The 19,802-nt window shown below is 40.9% G+C and overlaps 1 protein-coding gene across 4 annotated transcripts in view; it reads left to right on the plus strand.

The window, feature by feature from the left end:
• The window catches only part of ARHGAP6 (Rho GTPase activating protein 6), a 491,641-nt gene that overhangs the window by 387,579 nt on the left and 84,260 nt on the right, over nt 1-19,802 (plus strand). The window contains exon 1 of one of the 4 annotated variants that reach the window (XM_019651221.1): nt 3,222-3,296. The exons of the other annotated variants lie outside the window; for them this stretch is intronic. The gene's annotated coding sequence lies outside the window, so the exon portion shown is untranslated. Of the gene's footprint in view, nt 1-3,221; nt 3,297-19,802 lie in introns of those variants that run through there. 4 annotated transcript variants of the gene reach the window in all.

Here is a 19,802-nt window from a genome sequence, read left to right on the forward strand (position 1 = left end):
ATTTTTGCTTGGTATCCTTGGCTAACAAAGAGTTAAATGGGTACAGGATGACTCTTGTGTTCCTGGCATTTTTTCTGGTGAGCAAAATTCTGGATTAGACCTTTTAATTGCTTTATTTATTTCGAAGGCAGTTTGAGTGACTTTTTGGCTTCTTATTGGTTCTACTTAAAGAGTTGATATTTAAATCTTAAAGAAGATTCCTTATCTTTACCCTTTGTTTTTCTGGCTTGCGCGCATTTTTCCAAAGAATGCCAAAGATACACAACTTCTCTATTGTTTCCTTGTTTCCTCTCCGGGCCCGACTTGGTTCTACTCTTTTTTTTTTAAGATTTTTATTGGGGAATTAGGGGATGGGAACAGCACTAGGGAATTGGGGGAAGGGGAACAGACAAGTTGCTGTGCTTTTGTTCTTCAGTCTAGTTGTGGAGGACGTTGGTTCACTGGCCCAAGTTGGCACCATCATTGCGCTCTTCCCGGGCGAGGCACATCAGTCGCTGGCTTCTGGACGGCCGCTTACTGCGGCTGCTGGCTGCTCACGCTGGCTGCTGGCTACTCATGGTAGCCCATGGCAACCCACTGCAGCAGGGGCTGCAGCCTACGGAGTCACTGGCGACTCACGGCAGCCCAGCTCCAGGTTGAGCTGTTGTTCAGCATCTTAACTGTAGAGGGCAGTGTCACTGGCCCTCATATGTGAGATCTGAACCCGGGCCCTCTGGTGTCCCAAGCCAGCTCTTAACCAATGTGCCATTTGGCCGGCCCTGGTTCTACTCATAAAACAGACTAGGAATTTCACAAGACATTGGCTCTTGAGATGATTTGACATTATTCACTTAAAGAAATAGTCACCGTCATATGACACATTCATTGACCTGACAGTGTATGTCTCCATTAAATGACTGATTTAACAGGCCACTCCAGGCTTAGGTTATTGTTCTCACTAAATCGCTGTGTCTGTTTCTCATTGGACACCTATAACATGGCTTGGACTAGTGCTGACTGTGGATTATGGCTTTGTCATCTAGTCAATTGGTAAGCCTCATAGTTGTTGGGCTCATGGCTGCATTACTTACAAGCTGTGAATCTGTGGGAAAATTACTTAACCTCTCTGACCTTGTGGGAATAATAAAATAATAATGTAACCTATTTTTCTTTTTTTTTTTTAGATTTTTTTTTATTGGGGAATTGGAGGGATGGCAACAGTGCTGAGGAATTGGGGGAAGGGGAACAGACAAGTTGCTGTCGTTTTGTTCTTCAGTCTAGTTGTGGAGGACATTGCTTCACTGGCCCAAGTTGGCACCATCATTGCACTCTTCCCAGGCGAGGCACATCAGTCGCCGGCTTCTGGATGGCCGCTCACTGCGGCTGCTGGCCGCTCACGCTGGCTGCTCGCTACACATGGTAGCCCATGGCAACCCACTGCCACAGGAGCTGCAGCCTACGCCGTCGCCGGCGACTCACAGCAGCCCAGCTCCAGGTCGAGCTGTTGTTCAGCATCTTAGCTGTAGAGGGCAGTGTCACGGCCCTCATATGTGGGATGGGAAGCGGGGCCCTCTGGAGTCCCAAGCCAGTTCTTACCCATTGCGCCACTTGGCCGGCCCTAACCTACTTTTTCTAATTCTTTTAGTGGTTAAATGAATCAATGTCCATAAAATGCTTAGAACTATGTCGACACATAGTAAGCACTCAATGAACACTGCACGTTGATTTTATCTGTTAATAAATTAAAGATCATTTGCTGAACAACGACAAATGAATTGCATACTAACCAATTCCATGTGAGATATTGTATGACATCACTGTAAATAGGGTCTAAATTCCATTAATGAGTATCCATATTACATGAACCATATTCACTATCTGCTGGAATCATGACTATTTTCAATGTCTGAATTTTGGGGATAGTGGAGGTGGAGATGGAGGTATATGCAGTAATGGTAAATGTTTATTCTGAGTTTCTCATTAAGTATAATTATTCTAGTTAAAAAAACCATCTGACTTATTGTTTTTAAATTCCTTCCTTTTGCTGAATAAATACCAACAGCAACAGAAGTGGTATGTGGCTTACATCAAGTGATGATGAACTTATGGAATCCTAGGAAAAAACGTACCGAGTCCATAAATTTTGAGTCAGTGAGATCTTTCATGAAATTGTTTGTCAGTTTGTCAGTTATAATCACAGTGATTCTTTTGTTGGAATTCACTTGAGACCACAAGAGAACTATAACTTCATAGTGACTGGAAAACAAAAGTGTCTTCTTGAGTTGTTTTTGGTTCCATGCCATGGAATATATGGAGATCAAGGTAATTAGTGATCAGGTGTGTTTTCAAACTTTCCTTTTCTCTCTGCTCTTCATGGCTCTCTCTCTGTCACCCCGACCCCCACCTCCACCCTCTTAAACATGGCCACGTGGTTCCATCCACTCTGACCTCCACACCCTCTGTTCAGGAAATGAACAATTTCTCAAGGACTATTGTTCCACAACGAGCATAAAATTCAGAGCATGTGTTGAGCTTCAATGTAAAAGGGAATGAAACCTTTTTGTTTTTTGTGTTTTTGTTGGTTTTTTTTTTGTTAATATTAGAAAAATGAAGTTGGTGGTTTTAAAGTGTAATTTAACAATTGAGAATTTGTCCTAAACAAAGAAAGCACCCTATGTGCTCTATCATGCTCTCAGGGGTTTTACCCGAGGCTTCCAACATTCTTTGGTTGATTCCTAATAAGGACAGTTTGCACAGTTACAATCCAATTACCATTTGCAGATCCCTGTGGGAAGGCAGACTTCTTTTTTGGAGGAATCCTTTCCTATTTCCAGAATATCTCTTCAGAATAATCTTATTAAAATAAAAAGCAGGAAATCCAATTTCATTTTATTTACATTCTTTTTCTGCCTTCCCCAACACTCTCTGTTTCACACACACACACACACACACACACACACACACACACACACACACACGCGGGCGCGCGCGCGGAGAGAGACACACACACACACTCACTCAGTGACAAAGCTTGCCTCCGTTCTGAAGGGACAGGAACTTCTCAATGGTCCAATGAAAATACTGCATTTTTTTGGTCCCAGGATTCAAGGTAGCAGAGGTCTCTGGCAACAAAAGGTATTGTGGTAGTCACAGCTATGCCAGCTGGGCCATTTCTCAGACACTCGATGTAATCTGCCATTTCAGGATGCATTTTTCACACAAAAATAATTTCTTTCAAACAGACTCAAGTTCCTACTACAAGCTTAGTTCATTTAAATTAGAGAGGACAGCAAAGACACGCCGAATATAATCCATGGGTAAGCAATATAAATATCTCTACTTATACTTCTTTTTGAGGAGATTATTGTGCTAAAATGTTGTGATTCTTCCACATGTATCTTGTGATTTGGGAAGAAAAGTAGATTGATCACTGTCTGAGATGTGTGACAGCTAAGTACTGTCTGTGCCAATAGAGATTTATGAGCATGTTATTTTTAGTGTGATGGATAGAGTTGGAGCAGCTTGAAATGAGCAAACTGCAGCAGGAAGGAGTGTGCCGTGCTGAAACGGAACAGCATCGTTGGGCTGGTTCCTGCAAAAGATTCGGCACAAGCTGTTGGGTGGTCCGAAAGGGTAAACTAGCATGCCTTCCCCGCTGGACTTCATGAACCAACATTTTAGTTGCTGTGGCTATGATAAATATGGGCTTCGGAGAACAATCAGATATTAGTTAAGGCTAATAATAAATCTAATGTGCTCTGTTTTACCAAAGAGGAAAACCTTAAGCTTCTGCATTTTTAAATACTATTTGGCTTCCCTTTATTATGAGGGTCTGTCTCATCACGAAAAAGACTCAGTGGTGAAAGAGGCCGAATGTGATACCTATTGCAGGAGTCACCCAACTTCTCTAGACCTTGTTTCTTTTCCTTTGTAAAGGCAGGGGTTTGATTGGCTCTATCATGAGAAGTGATGAAATAAAATAGATTCTGGAGCCTGTGAATCCCAACTGTGCTACTTACCAGATGTGTGATCTTGACAAGTTACTTAAGACCCCTGCCTAGGTTTCCTCACTGAAATATGGGGATAATAGTAGTAACAGTTTAGGGTTGTTGTAAAATTAAATAAGTGAGTATAAATAAAGGGTTTAGAACAGTAACTAGCAGTGGGTGGACCATCTATAAACATTAGCAGTGTATTCAAGGTCCAATCCATTTCCAAGGGTCTGTCGTTCTGATTTCAGTGAATTCAATTTAACTACAGGAAGACAAGCAAGACCATCAGCCACTGGTCCTGTCCTTGAGAAGTTTCTAACTCTTGCAAGTGTGTCTGCTTTCCACACCCCTGGGATCTATGCAGGCTGTGTTACCTCTTCCCCATTCAAGAGTCAAGCGAAGCTTCGCACTGAGAGTTACATTGGTGGCTGGTAGACAAGTCCACAATTTAACTAGGGATACACAGAAATGAAACTGGCCTTTTATTCTGACTTTGTGCCTTTGGGGACTTTCACTCTGTGACTGTGTCCCCTCTGTGCTAACCATTGGAAAGGTTCTTTCCACTGCAAATGAGATGTGAGTAACGTTGGTTTCTTTGAATACATTAACAGAGCACTGGGTTTCACAATGTTCATTTCTGCTGCTTTGGTTTATCAGTAATCCAGATGAACAGGCCATTCGCAGGGAAGCACTTTTATTTCACTCTAGCTTTTACATGCTTTCTAGTATTACTGATTCTTACTGTGCTGTGTGACTTCTTTACAGGCTCTTTGAAACATTGCCCAGAGAAACAAGTCTTAGGAGAGGAGGAAAATGTTGATCCCAAAGGCAAATCGTAATCAGAGATGTGCCTTTGCTTTTTTTTTTTTAAGATTTTATTGGGGAATCGGGGAAGGGGAACAGACAAGTTGCTGTCCTTTTGTTCTTCAGTCTAGTTGTGGAGGATGTCACTTCACTGGCCCATGTTGGTATTGTGATCATTGTGCTCTTCCTGGGTGAGGCAGATCTGTCGCGGCCATTTGACGGCTGCTCATGGCGGCTCACAGCGGCTCATGCTGGCTGCTAGCTGCCGGCCACTCACGGTAGCTCACGTCAGCCCACTGCAGCCCCACTGCAGCCTACGCCATCGCCAGCGACTCACGGCAGCCCAACTCCAGGTCGAGCTGTTGTTCACCATCTTAGCTGTAGAGGGTGCAGTGTCACAGGTCCATGTGGGATCCGAACAGGTGGCTCTGATGCTCAGAGCTCACGTTCCCAAGCCGACTCCTAACCAACACGCTACTCCCAGCCCTGCCTTTACTTTTTAATCTAGTCCAGGGGTCAGCAAACTTTTTCTGTAAAGGGCCAGATAATAAATATTTTTAGCTTCGCAGGCCAGAAAGTCTCTGCCAAACTCAACTCTGCCATTGTACTGTGAAAGCAGCCAATACCTAAATGGATGTGGCTGTGTTGCAATAAAACTTTATTAACAAAGGGCCTGCCAAGTGGTGCATTGGTTAAGAGCTGGCAAGTGAGTGGATGGCAGCCACCGTGAGTGGCCATTCAATGGCCGGCGACCCATTTGCCTCAGCTGGGAAGAGCGCAATGATCACAATACCAACATGGGCCAGTGAAGTGACGTCCTCCACAACTAGACTGAAGAACAAAAGGACAGCCTCTTGTATGTTCCCCTTCCCGGGTTCCCCAAAGGTGTTTCCTCCCCCAATTCCCCAATAAAATCTTAAAAAAAACTTTATTAACAAAGACACGCAGTAGGTAGAATTTGTGTCACAGGCAGTAGTTTGCCATACCCTGCTGTACCTTCTCGTTCTCTCTAGGGCTTATCACCTTGTACTTGCTATGTGATTCACTTAGTTATTATATTTGTTTCTTATCAGTTTCCTCCACTAGCCTGGAAGCTCTAGGAGGGCAGGGTCTTTGTTTTGTTCACCAGTGAATCCCCAGGACCTAGAACAGTGCCTGGCCGGTGCAAGGAGCTCATTCAGCACTTGCTGAGTGAGTGACGTGTGCTTTTACATCATGCTGCTGTGACAGACTTTGACACTCCTCATGTAGCAATAAATAGCTAATATACTAAGGCCAAAGGTAAAAATGTACTACCATATCTACCAATTGTTCAGAATTTTCTAAAATTCTGGCTTTGAAATAACAGACCAGATGGAAGGGGGTTTGGGGGATGTGAAAAGGGCCAAGGCACTAAGAAGTACAAACTGGTTGTTACACCGTAGTCATGGAGATATAGGATATAGCATAGAGAATATAGTCAATAATATAATAACTATATATGATATCAGATGGGTACTAGATTTATTGGGGTGATAGATGGGAGTGGGTTGGGGTGCTGGGTAAAAAAGTTGAAGTCATTAAGAAGTACAAATTGGTAGTTACAAAATAGCCATGGGGATGTAAAGTAAAGCATAGGGAATATAGTTAATAATATTATAATAACTATGTATAGTGCCACATGAGTATGAGACTAGTCAGGGGGACCATTTCTTAAATTATGTAAATGTCTAACCACTATGCTGTACACCTGAAATTAATGTAAAATAATATTGAATGTTAAAAATTTTTAAATAAATAAATAAAATAAGCTCATGTCTCATCTCAAAAAAACCCAGACCAGAATAGATAAATAAAACATACAAATTATGTACAATGTAGTACACGTGTTAAACCTTCTAAAAGATCTGTTGAGAAGGGAAGGCTGAAGAATCACAAGACGAAAAATTAGCAAATGTTATCCTGTTTGCATTTATAAAGGAGCAACCTCTTTGAAGAGTCCAAACAGGGGTACGACAGCTACACAAATACCCTCGGCTTTGACCAGAAGCTCATGAAGAAGGGAGTTCCTTGTCATTGGGGATGTGTTTGTTTTGGAGTTATAAAGACTTAGGCAGCGCTTTTCAGAAGTGCTGGTTGTGAGCATGATATTGAAACATATGCCATGCTTCTGCAACACATTGTGATTATCTGGAAACCTTGGCTGAACTAATTATTCATAAATGACAGCTGGTCACAGTAGAAAACAGTTCAAAGAAATCCAGCCTCTGGCAGAGTTGATCTAAATGGCGTGCCATTTTTTCAGGCCTTAACTTACTGCTCTGGTCTTTTTTTCTGCTTCTCACCCACGTGGAAACACAATTTAGCTGGCTGGCTTGTAAACACCTAGAAAAGGTGTCTTACACATAGTGGAACCACTTATTCATGCGTTCAACACATATTTAAGAGTTATTGTCACTGAAACTGCCAGGTTTACAAAGGGGATGCAAATTTAGAGTAATGATGACTAATATTAGTTATAACTTAAATGACCACATACATGCCCAGGGTTTGCTGGCAGTGAATAAGCACTCTACAAGAAATTCACTTTCATTGTCTCATTTGATTACTACGGACCTGAAAGTTGTCATCTTCTTTGCTCCATCTTATTGATGAGGAAACTGAGGCTCAGACATATTCTGAATCTTGCCAAAGTGCTCATATCTATTTGAACCCAAGTCCTTTCCACCATACCAGTGGGTCTCAACCTTCATTTTGCAAAAATAAGAGTCATCTGGCAATGCTGGGTTGTAATGAAGGTGCTTGGGCCCCATTCCGTATGACTGTGATATCATAAATCCGTGTTAGAGCCCAGGAACCTGCATGTTTAGCAACAAGAATCATTTGCCCAGGGAATTCCACTGCTCCAGGCCTGCAGGCCATATTTTGGGAAGCCCTGCATGAGTCCTTGCTGAATCCCTTGGCTTTGGGACGTTTCCAGTTGGTTGAGGCTAAAGAGATGCTGCAATTGGAGACTCGTCTCCAGGACATAAGAAAACAATGTGGTAGACAGCAAAACCAAAATTATTTCAATCAATTTGATTTCCTGGGAAAATCAAGTCTGTTTGGAAAGATGCAATTTAGCTCAAAAGAATGACCTTTCTGAATAAATCACAGATATTAGACTGTTGATTTTTTCAGTTTGTCTTTTGCTTCTTTTTTCTAAATATGGAGACATATACTTCTGGGGGGGAAGGAAATCTGTTTAGTTAATACTTTTGGTAAGTTGTTCCTCAGTTAACCTAGATCCTATTGTATTGAGGCTTTTATTTTAGTTTGACTCCTTTAAATTGGTTTGTGGTATTTGTACTTTTTAATGCTAGTTTTAAATAACTTCTATGATTCTGTTTATTTACATTATATCCAGAATAATACATGTATGATATGCATAATAATGTACAATATACATAAGGCTATGGAGTGCATGCCTTTGATGGTAAAGAGAACTCATACATGATTGTTGATATCTCCTGACCCCATCATTTTAAGGCAATTCTATGTAATTTGGGCCTAACTGCAGACCTCATTTATGCCCTGCCTCTGCACTATTTCTCAACCTCTGCACTATGGATATTTGGGGCCAGATAGTTGGTTATTGTGGGGGGCTGTCCTCTGCGCTCTAGGATGTTGAGCAGATCCAGGACCACAGTAGATACCAGTAGCACCCTCCCCAGAGTCATGGCAGTCAGAATATTTCCGGACATTGCCAAATGCCCCTGAGTGGGCAAAGTCACCCCCAAGAACCACTGCACTATGCCCTTTTGTGTCATATTGCTGCCCTTTATGAATGCAGTTTCACAGTGCCCCAGAATACAGGGGTATTTTTACAACTCTAAGGGTCCTCAGTCTATCCAGACATATTGGGTCAGTTTCAACTTCACTTACATTCACAAAATTGAAACACATTTCAAATCATCCACTTTCTCTTTTTTTCTTTATTATCCACTTTCGATCTTAAAAGAAAAAAAAATCCTATGACGACCACTCAAAAGACTGGATCCAGAGAGCCTTAAAATGAGTCATCCGTTTATGAGATAAACTGTCATCAAAGAAAAATGCTGGTCTGGAGCGCGCCATCTGGTCTGAGTGCGCTATCTGAGAGCTAAGGAACTGCCAGAATCACATGGTGGGCTGAGCCGGTGGGCTTTGGCACTCTTCTGGGTGCTCCTTTATTACTTTGCAGGCATGTCGTGAAGGTCACAGGGTGACATTATCCTTTGTGTCCATGTCTTCCAGCTTGTAAGAGGTCTGATGGGTGAGAGTGTGTGTCATGAATTCATGATTTCTCAGGTCCGATATTCTTACATTTATTTACTGACCTCATATACTGGCATCTTTGGGCTCATCAACAGGCTCTGTTTCAAAAGACTGTGTCTTAGCAGTTTATTCAAATCTGGAAGACATCTTCCCACATAGATACAACATTCCATGGCTTGGAAAGTTTTCAATGTCTTTTTTATAATTATTTTTTTTTAGTTACAGTTGACATGCAATATTATTTTATATTAGTTTCAGGTGTACAGCATAGTGGTTAGGCATTTATATGACATAACTTATGCAGTGATCCCCCATTAGCCTAGCACCCACCCGGCACTATACATAGTTATTGAAACATTATTGGCTATATTTTCTATGCTGTACTTTACATCTTCATGACTGTTTTTTAACTACCAATTTGTATTTCTGCATCCCTTCAATTTTTCACATAGTTCTCCAATCCACCTCCCCTCTAGCAACCATCAGCTTTTTCTCTGTATCTAAGAGTCTCTTTCTGTTTTGTTTGTTCATTTATTTTGTTCTTTAGATTCCACATATGTGAGATCATATGGTATCTGTCTTTCTCTGTCTGACTTATTTCACTTAGCATAATACCCACTAGGTCCACCCATGTTGTTGCAAATGGTAAGATTTCATTCTTTTTTATGGCTGAGTAGTATTCCATTGTATACATGTACCACATCTTTATCCAATCGTCTATCAATGGGCACTTTGGGCTGCTTCCATATCTTGGCTATTATAAATAGCATTGCAATGAATGTTTTGGATTTCTTTTTTTTCTGGAAAATAAAGTTATTTATTTATTTATTTATTTATTGTTAGTTTCAGGTGTACAGAACAATGCAATAGTTACCCTTTTCACCCTCATAAAGTAACAACCCCCCTCCCCCCAATGTTTTGGATTTCTCTGGATAAATACCCAGAAGTGGAATTGCTGGGTCATAAGGTAGTTCTATTTTTAGTTTTTTGAGGACCCTCCACACTGCATTCCATAAGGGCTGCACCAATCTGCAGTCCTGACAATGCATGAGGGTTCCCTTTTTTCCACATCCTCGCCAACACTTGTTGTTTGTTTATTTATTGATGATATTTATTGATGATGACAGGTGTGAGGTGGTATCTCATTGTGGTTTTTATTTGCATTTCCCTTGATGATTAGTGATGTTGAGCATCTTTTCATATGTCTGTTGGCCATCTCTGTATCTCCTCTTTAGAGAAATGTCTGTTCAGTCCTCTGCCCATTTTTTAATTGGATTTTTTTTAGAGTTGAGTTGTATGAGTTTTTAATAAATTCTGGATATTAACCCCTTATCAGATGTATCATTGGCAAATATCTTCTCCCTTTCAGCAGGTTGTCTTTTTGGTTTTTTGATGGTTTCCTTTGCTGTAAAAAAACTTCTTAGTTTAATGTAGTACCATTTGTTTATTTTTTCTTTTGTTTCCCTTGCTTGAGGAGAGATATCAGAAAAAATATTACTGAGAACAATGTCAGAGGGTTTACTGCCTATGTTTTCTTCTAGGAGTTTTATGGTTTTGGGTCTTACATTTAAGTCTTTAATCCATTTTGAATTGATTTTTGTATATGGAGTATGAAGGTGGTCCAGTTTCATTCTTTTGCATGTATTTGTCCAGTTTTCTCAACAGTGGGGTATATTCTTGCCTCCTTTGTCATAGATTAAGTGATCATTTAGGCATGGGTTTATTTCTGGGCTCTCTATTCTGTTCCATTGATCTGTGTGTCTGTTTTTATGCCAATACTATGCTGTTTTGATTAATATATCCTTATAATATAGTTTGATATCAGGTAGTGTGATGCCTCCAACTTTCTTCTTCTTTCTCAAGATTGCTGTGGCTGTTTGAGGGCTTTTGTGGTTCCATATTTCTTATATTGTTTCATAAAAAAATTTAAGACTATTTTCTCTATTTCTGTGAAAAATGCCCTTGCTATATTTTGATAGGGATTGCATTGAATCTATAGATTGCTTTGGGTACTATGGACATTTTTTTAAAGATTTTTTTATTGGGGAATTGGGGGATGGGAGCAGCGCTGGGGAATTGGGGGAAGGGGAACAGACAAGTTGCTGTCCTTTTGTTCTTTAGTCTACTTGTGGAGGACATTGCTTCACTGGCCCAAGTTGGCACCATCATTGCGCTCTTCCTGGGCAAGGCAGATCAGTAGCCGGCTTCTGGACAGCCGCTCACTGCGGCTGCTGGCCGCTCACGCTGGCTGCTGGCTACACACAGTAGCCCATNCTGGCCGCTCACGCTGGCTGCTGGCTACACACAGTAGCCCATGGCAACCCACTGCAGCAGGGGCTGCAGCCTACGCCGTCGCCTGCGACTCAAGGCAGCCCAACTCCATGTTGAGCTGTTGTACAGCATCTTAGCTGTGGAGGGCAGTGTCACTGGCCCTCATATGTGGGATCCGAAGCGGGGCCCTCTGGCGTCCCAAGCCAGCTCTTAACCAATGTGCCACTCGGCCGGCCCGGTACTATGGACATTTTAATGATGTTAATTATTCCTATCCATGCGCATGATATATACTTCCATGTATTTGTATCTTCTGCAATTTCTTTCTTCACTGTCTTATAGTTTTCTGAGTACAGGTCTTTTACCTTCTTGGTTGAATTTATTTCTAGGTATTTTCTGATGCAATTGTAAATGGGACTGTTTTCTTACTTCCTCTTTTTGACAGTTCATTATCAGTGTATAAAATGCAACCAATTTCTGGATATTAATTTTGTATCTTGTTACTTGACAGAATTCATTTATCAGTTAGTTTTCAATTTCCCATTGAACTCATGATGTACCTGATTCATTTAGTCCCTTGATTACCAAATATTTATTTAGTGACATTTAAGTGCCAGGTACTGTCTTGGCTACTGGGAACACCAAAGTAAATAAACCAGACAAGGTTCTTGCCCTCATGAATCTAGCTAATGAATATAGCTCATGATGCAGGGTCCTAGGACTGGGTCTCTGGCACATGATAGTAGATGCTAAATAAATATGTGTAGGGTACTAAATGACCCCAATCTCTTTATATCAGGGGTCAGCAAAACTATAGCCAGTGAGCCAAATCCAGCCTACTGCCTGTTTTTGTATGGCCTACAAGCTAAGAATGGTTTTTACATTTTTAAATGGTTGAAAACAATGAAAAGAATAATAATACTTTGTGACCTGAAAATTACACGAGATTCGCATTTTAGTGCCGTGAGTAAACTTTTATTGGAACTTTTGTTTTCATATTGTCTATGGTTGCTTTGGGGCTGTGTTGGCAGAGCTGAGTAGTTGCAACAGTTACTGTGTGACCCACAAGCCGAAAATATTTGCTACATGTAACTATCTATAATTCTATTTTATGGGGAAAGTGCTCCCAGAATTCCAGTCTTGGAATGTCTCCAGCTCAAATCGTTGGCCGTGATACCTGTAGAATGAAGCACCTCCTTAGCAGCAGGAAGTAGGGAGATAAGGATCAGATGGGAGATGAAGATAGACTTTATGAAGTGTCTGGCAGCACGCCCTCATCTGAACTCAATCTGTACACCGCACCAACTTCCTTTTCTAATGCTTGCTGCTACTCCATTATGAATTTCCTATCACTGATGCAACAAGTTCCCACAAACCTAAAACATCACAAATGTATTATCTTACAGTTCTGGAGGTCAGAAGTCTGACATGGTCTCACTGGGCTAAAATCAAAGGCTTCATTCCTTCTGGGGGCTCTGGAGAGAGCCTGTGCCTTGCCTTTTCCAGCTTTTAGAAGCTGCCTGCATTTTGTGGCTCATGGCTCCTGCCTCCATCTTTAAACTGAGCAGTCTAGGCATCTTCGAATTTCTCTCCCGCTTCCCTCTCCCCTCTCTCTCACTTCTGCTTCTGTTGTCACATTTCCTTCTCTAACTGCCACCCACGCCTCCCTCTTGTGATTAGGTTGGACTCATCTGGATAATCCAGAATAATCTCCCTACCTCAGGATCTTTTCAGTTAATCACATGGATACAGTTCCTTTTGCTGGGTGAAATAACACACCCACAGGTTCCTGGCATTAGGGCATGGCCATCTTGGGGGCAATGGGTATTATTCTGCCCACCACACCTTCTATCCAGTAACTCTCTACCTCTGCAGAGTGAGATGCAGGCTGAAGGACCTTTCTCAAGCTTGCAGCCACCAGCCAGGGTATTGCAGTGGCTAAGAGCACAGGCTTTAGAGTCTGAGTATAAAGTTTGAGTCATTGGTTGTTGTTTTTGCGTGAATGAATAAGGATTATGGCATCACTACATTTGTTCAATAAAAGAAAGCAGGGTATGCTTATTCTTCGGTGTCTTGGGAGGTAGAAGAGGGTAAAGGGGATCAAATATGAGTATATGGTGATGGAAGAATTGACTTTGGGTGGTGAACACATAATGAGATATATAGATGAGTATTATAGAATGGTACACTTGAAACCTATATAATTTTATTAACCAACGTCACCCCAATAAATTTTATAAAAAAGCTAGCCTTTTGTTTCAAAACGTAACATCTTCACTGTTGTGACTATCATAGAAATTGCCTTATGTCTCGTGGTGGATTTGCATCTTTCTTTGGTGGTAGAGAACTTGAATTTTCTAGGAACAGCACATTTACTACAACCAAACTCGATGGAGTGCAAAATCAAACCTGAATCTGATCCACCCTTGAGCTCAGTAGTTCTCAATCCTGGCTGCAAGGGACAATTAGTCAAGAAACTAAAACATGAATGTCCGATTACACACCTGAAAATTGAATCAGAACCTCTGGGGGTTTATTAGTCTCATCTCTTTGTTCACATATATTTGACAATTCTCATCATCTAAAGGAAAATATATTTTAAGCACATAAACAGTGTGACCCCTGGGAACTCTAGGAAGAGGCAATGAAGAGATGTGGAGAATGCATGGATTTGCTCGGGGACTCCCACAACATTCTGTGTAGTTCTTGTGGGAGCTATCTGTGGGGACTCCATCCTCAGCTATAGGAGCCTGACTAGAGAGGTGATGAGGTGGGAAGAGAAACAAGATTATTTTAGGCTTCTAGGTTCTTTATTATGCACACTCTGATTCAAACCCTGTGATAATTTGGATAGATACTGGGTGAATGTTCTGAAGAAGGGTTATTTAAACAAATTAATTATAAAAGATGATGTGAATTGAAATTAGCAAGGTGGATGCATTAGAACAAGTAACTCATTGTGAGCCAATACCAAATTATCACGTCTTAAAAGCAACACAGCTGTAGTTTTAAGACATAATGTGTGCAGTGTTTCCTAGCCCATGTGTTGTGACATTTACTTGACTCTGTACTTGGCTCTGAAATTAGGCCTCTTGAGTCTCCAAATGTCTATATTCTATTAAGAATAAAAATAAAAATGGAGAACATTGCTCTGTGTCATTTAAAGTAGTCACTGATACGTCCTGACTTTATCCCAGGGTACTATGGATGAATATGGTTTTAACCAATGTATTATTATGTTAATTCTGTAATTGCCCAGTAATGGACTTAGCATATTTCCAGCTTTAAAAACACCTGTCATAACTTCATGTACTTAATTCAAAAAACAAATCCTATTAAAAATCACAGTCGTGGAAATATCGATTGGAAACAATGAGAGAATTGGGACATTGGAGAAGATGCAGATGACTTGATGTATTCATTACTGCTGATTGGCAGGTAGCAAAAGACAATGAGCTGATGGAGGGTGTGGGACTGAGGGATAAGAGGGTGGTGAATTGGAACAACCCATACAGACTCATCTAGGTCTCTATGAAGTCTATAGGCTTCAGTTATTCAAGTTTATGGTTCATAATGGATTATAAGACAACTTGGTCCATTACTCATGATCAAAACTGTAACTGCATGATATCATTGTTATTTAAGATGCTGCCCATTTCATAATAGGTACCTTTGGAGACACCTGTGAAGTCCCTCTGTGTTTATTACTCGGAAACCTTCTCTGCTGGGAAGATTTTTTTTTCAGCCGTGGGATAAGGATGTGTTTAAGAGCCTCTGGAAACAGTATTACCTCCTTTTCAAAATGACTCTTCCAAGGCCTGACCAATGCAGCTGCCCCGCTTTCAAGAAAGTGCCACACTCTTGCTCAAGGTCTTTGGCTGTAGCCTTCTGTGGCACCATCAGCAGCTACAAGAACTAGTCTTAGGAGAAAGGAACACCTTAAATTCAAGTCGTTACAAATAGACCAAACTTTTTCTCTCTTTTGGCTAACAATTCCAAATTTACTACATAAACTAAAAAATCTAAGAAGTTAAGAATCACAGGCTGCAATCTATAATGAACGAAGAGAACTTTAGAGCATCACACTTAAGCTTTTGTCATGCTAAGTGTAGCCATTTGTGAATAGTTTCAAAAACTATGTGTTACTTGATTGCATTGGAACTGCTTTCATTGGAAGAAGAAAATGAAGGCTCAAGAAAAATGTAAACTGGCCAGGTTCTGTTTTGTCAGATTTGGGAATGTGTTTTATCTGTTTACTTTTTAAAAATAAAATATTGCTTTCAGAATGTCAAAACTCGAACATCTTCCTCCTTCCCCCACCAAACCTAATTCCCTTCCGCTGTTTGTTATCTTGGTGCTTAGTGTACCATCCTCCAGTTGCTCAAGCTAGCTACATAAGAGTTATCCTAGATGACGCCTTCCCCACCCCCACCATCACATCCCATTTGTCCCCAAGCATTTCTGTGGCTCTGAGAGTCTCACTATCTGTTCAAATTTTAATCATCATCTTACTTAGCCCTGCATCTTTTCTGATCTCTGTACCTTTGACTCCCTTCTTCCCTCAATTCCTTTAGAAATTTGTTTCCAATATTCTTTCCTATTTGCAAATCTGAGCATGTTCTTCTCTTACTGGAGGTTCCTGGATGGCTAGCCATCACCTAACTGAGTAAAATCCAATCTATTTTGCAAAGCCTACAGAGAAAGCCCTCCAGGATCTGGCCATGACTTTTGCATGGCTTTGCCTCCTGCTGTTTTCTTCCTTCCAGCCTTGTCATTTTCTAAAACAAGCCTGTTCTCTCAAATTCATTTGCCTTGGCAACGACTGTTTTTTTTCCGGTGTTGCATTTCTACTGGGCAAACCCTCTTATTCAATTTTTAAGTCTCCATTGAAACACCATCTTCTCTATAAAGCCTTTCTTGATCCACCAGACAGATGTCAAGGCCTTTTCTCCCAGGTACCCCATTGCATTTGGTTCTTTTGTATTACTGTCTCAGTATTTTATGGATGGCATGTTTTCTTTCTAACAAAGTTTAACTCCTTTAGGACAGGACAGTGTTGTCATATTGATAATCTCCAGCCTAGTACTGTTCTTAGCATGTATCAGGTGCTCATTAAATTTTGTTTTAATTAATTAACCAGGAGTACATAGTAAATAAAAATAAAATATACCTTCTAGGGATTGGTTTGTTTTAGTCATAAGCTATGATTCAGAGGTTTACAACCAACAGCCCACTGGCCAAATCCAGCCTTCCACCTTTTTTAGTAAATGAAGTTTTATGGGAACACCACCATACACATTCATTTATGAATTGTCTATGGCTGCTTTTATGCCACAAAGGCAAAATTGAGTAACTCATTTCCACTGAGATTTAGGCCCTGTAAAGCCTAAAGTATTTACTGTCTGGCCTTTTACAGAAAAAGATAGCCAACCCCTGCTGTGTAGTAACGGAGCCCATTGGAGTCATATTTTTAAATGCTTTGAAAAAATAGGTGTGTAATTCCATTTTGACACTTCAAAAAGCAGTGGCCCCCTGAGATACCTAAACTTCATACGGAGAAGCCATCGAGTCATCTGGAACTTTCCATGTGGGGGAAGAAAAGGCAATTCACTGATATGATACTGTGTGATGCCCTAAGTTTAAAGGGTGTGAGTGAGGGTACACTGAGGCCTGAGTCCCCAGCCTCTATCAAAACGTTTGCTTCATCCAGTTATACCAAAAATAGAAAGAAGAAATCCAAAATACACTCGACCTGGAAGAATTTTCTTCAGTTCACCAAAAGTGACTGCCGCTTGCCTACTTTGGCTACATTTGCTCCCTCATTCCCTGTCCCAGACCCGTTCTCCTGTCAGGCTCCCGGAGCCCCTCCTGGGCTCCCATTAGGCTTCATCATTAGCATCTGGATGCGGATTCATATATGTGAAGCCAAACACACACCAAGCCCTCCCTCCCTGTAGCTCCTGCTCAGACCTGGCCTTCTCCGTGAGGTCTTTCCTGGCCCCTCCGTCTGAAGCTGTGCATCCCTCATAGCTTCGTGTCCCCTCCCTAGCAGTAACTGTTATTTAACACACTGTGCCCTTTACTTACCTCATTTATTTTCTGCCCCTACTAGAGTATAATATCTTCTTCTGGTAAATGAATAAATAAATCAATGACATCCCAGATAAAGAGGAAAAACTATCAAAGCATTGACATAGTGCCATTCACTCTTTGCAATGAACATCCTAGGCAGGAATTTGCTGCCAGTGGGGAACAAAGGTATCTTAATAGTTTCGGAGGCCAGTCTTTCTGTCTCCCTTCCTTAAGGTGACTTATGAGGATGGTGACATCTTAGGAGATACCTGAAGTGCTCCTTGCATCCACAGCAAATTCTTGGCACTGCCTGTGGGGGCCAACACTGTTCCTTTCTTCTGGAACTTTTCTTGATTGTTGATGAAACAGTAGGCACCTCTGCAAAGCTGTAGTGCCCTGGCTGGTATCTGTAATTCGCAGAAAGTCCTCCTCAGTAAGGGGATGTTGGGTTTCAGAGGATTGTGAAGTATTTCTCAGGCCATCACTTCCCCATTGTCTGCACAAGGATGGAGCCATTCACTCTCCATGGGCATCCAGGGTGTGCATGCGTGCACATGAGTGTACTCAGGATCGTGGGAATCTTTGCTTTGATTCTTTCATGGGGAATATTTTCTCATGAAATGTCTCTACAAATATATGTATTTCTTATTGATCATATCTGTGGACTTACTGTGATCAAAATAGCTCACTGGAGTGCTGTAAAAAGAAACTCAGCAGTTACAATTTAGCGTGGAGTTTAAGGGCATAAGTTTTTTAGCTTGGTCTTGGTTGGTTCCAAATCTTGTAAGTTTCATGATTTCGGGGGGGGGATTACTTAACCTCCACAGCCTCAATTTTATCTATATTATATTTATATATACTATATATTACCATGATATTAATATAATGTATTATAAGATGGACAGTTCCTGACTTATGATGGTTCAACTTAGGATTTTTCAACTTTATGATGGTGCAAAGGCGGTACACATTTAGTAGAAACTGTACTTCGAATTTTGAATTTGATCTTTTCCTGGGCTAGCGATATGTGGTATGATACTCTCTTGTGATGCTGGGCAGAGGCAGTGAGCCGCAGCTCCCAGTCAGCCATGTAGTCATGAGAGTCAACAACCAACACTCTACAGTCTACTGTGTCACCAGTGTTTTTGGATATTGTGTTCTGAACATGTTGAAGGTAGGCTAGGCTAAGCTATGATGTTCGGTAGGTTAAGTGTACTAAACGCATTTTCAACTTATGACATTTTCAACTTGCAGTGGGTTTATTGGGGTGTAACCCACTGTAAGTCAAGGAGTCTCTGTATATATTATAATAGTGTATCATCAGTATATATTATAATATGTTATATTGGGTTCTCAGAAAAGTCATGACGCATGTTTGCAACAGATTGCACTAGTTCATTTTTGGAAGTACTAGAGTTATTCACATCTATGTTATTGCTATGTCATTTAATAGCTGACAGTTCTAGCTTCATTCTAAAAAAATTGAACAATTTGGTTGAGTTTTGGAGATTTTACAACAAGTTGAATATGGGAGACCAAGCTGTGCATTTTTGCCACATTTTACTGTTTTATTTCCATAAAGGGAAGAACACACATCAAGCTTATGAAAAGTTGCATAAAGTTTACAGTGACAGTGCTCTACAAGAACATCAGTGCCAACTATGGTTCACAAAATTTTGTGCTGGTGACTTTGATCTCAACGACGCTCCTCAGTCAGGGAGGCCCGCCGAGGTTGATGACAACAAAATAAAGGCATTGATCGAGTCAAACCCATGTTACATGACACAAGAGATTGCAGAAACATTGAACATCCATCATTCAAGCATTCACAACCACCTGAAGAAGCTGGGATACGTAAGCAAGCTCGATATTTGGGTTCTGCATGAACTCAAAGAACTTCATTTGACAGCGCGTAAAAACATCTGCAATATGCTCACTAAACGTGAGGAAAACAATCCTTTTTTGAAGTGACTGATAACTGGTAATGAGAAGTGGATTGTTTACAACAATGTGGTGCACAAACAGTCTTGATCCTGATGTGATAATTTGCCTCAAACGACATCAAAAGCAGACACTCATCAGAGGAAGGTTATGCTCTCAGTGTGGTAGGATTTTAAAGATGTGTTTCTTGAGCTCCTACCAAGGAACCAAACAATCAATTTGAATGTGTACTGTTGGCAATTGGGCAGTTTGAATGAATCCATCATCCAGAAACATCCAGATCTTGTTAATTGTATAGGAGTTGTGTTCCATCGTGACAATGCGAGACCACACACAAGTTTGATCACCCATCAAAAATTATTGGAGCTTGCATGGATAGGAAGAATTAATATAGTTAAAATGTCCATATTGCCTAAAGCAATATATAGATTCAATGCAATTCCCATCAAACTACCTAGGGCATTTTTC

The sequence above is a fragment of the Hipposideros armiger genome, unplaced genomic scaffold, assembly GCF_001890085.2.
Source record: "Hipposideros armiger isolate ML-2016 unplaced genomic scaffold, ASM189008v1 scaffold_155, whole genome shotgun sequence".
NCBI lineage: Eukaryota > Metazoa > Chordata > Mammalia > Chiroptera > Hipposideridae > Hipposideros > Hipposideros armiger.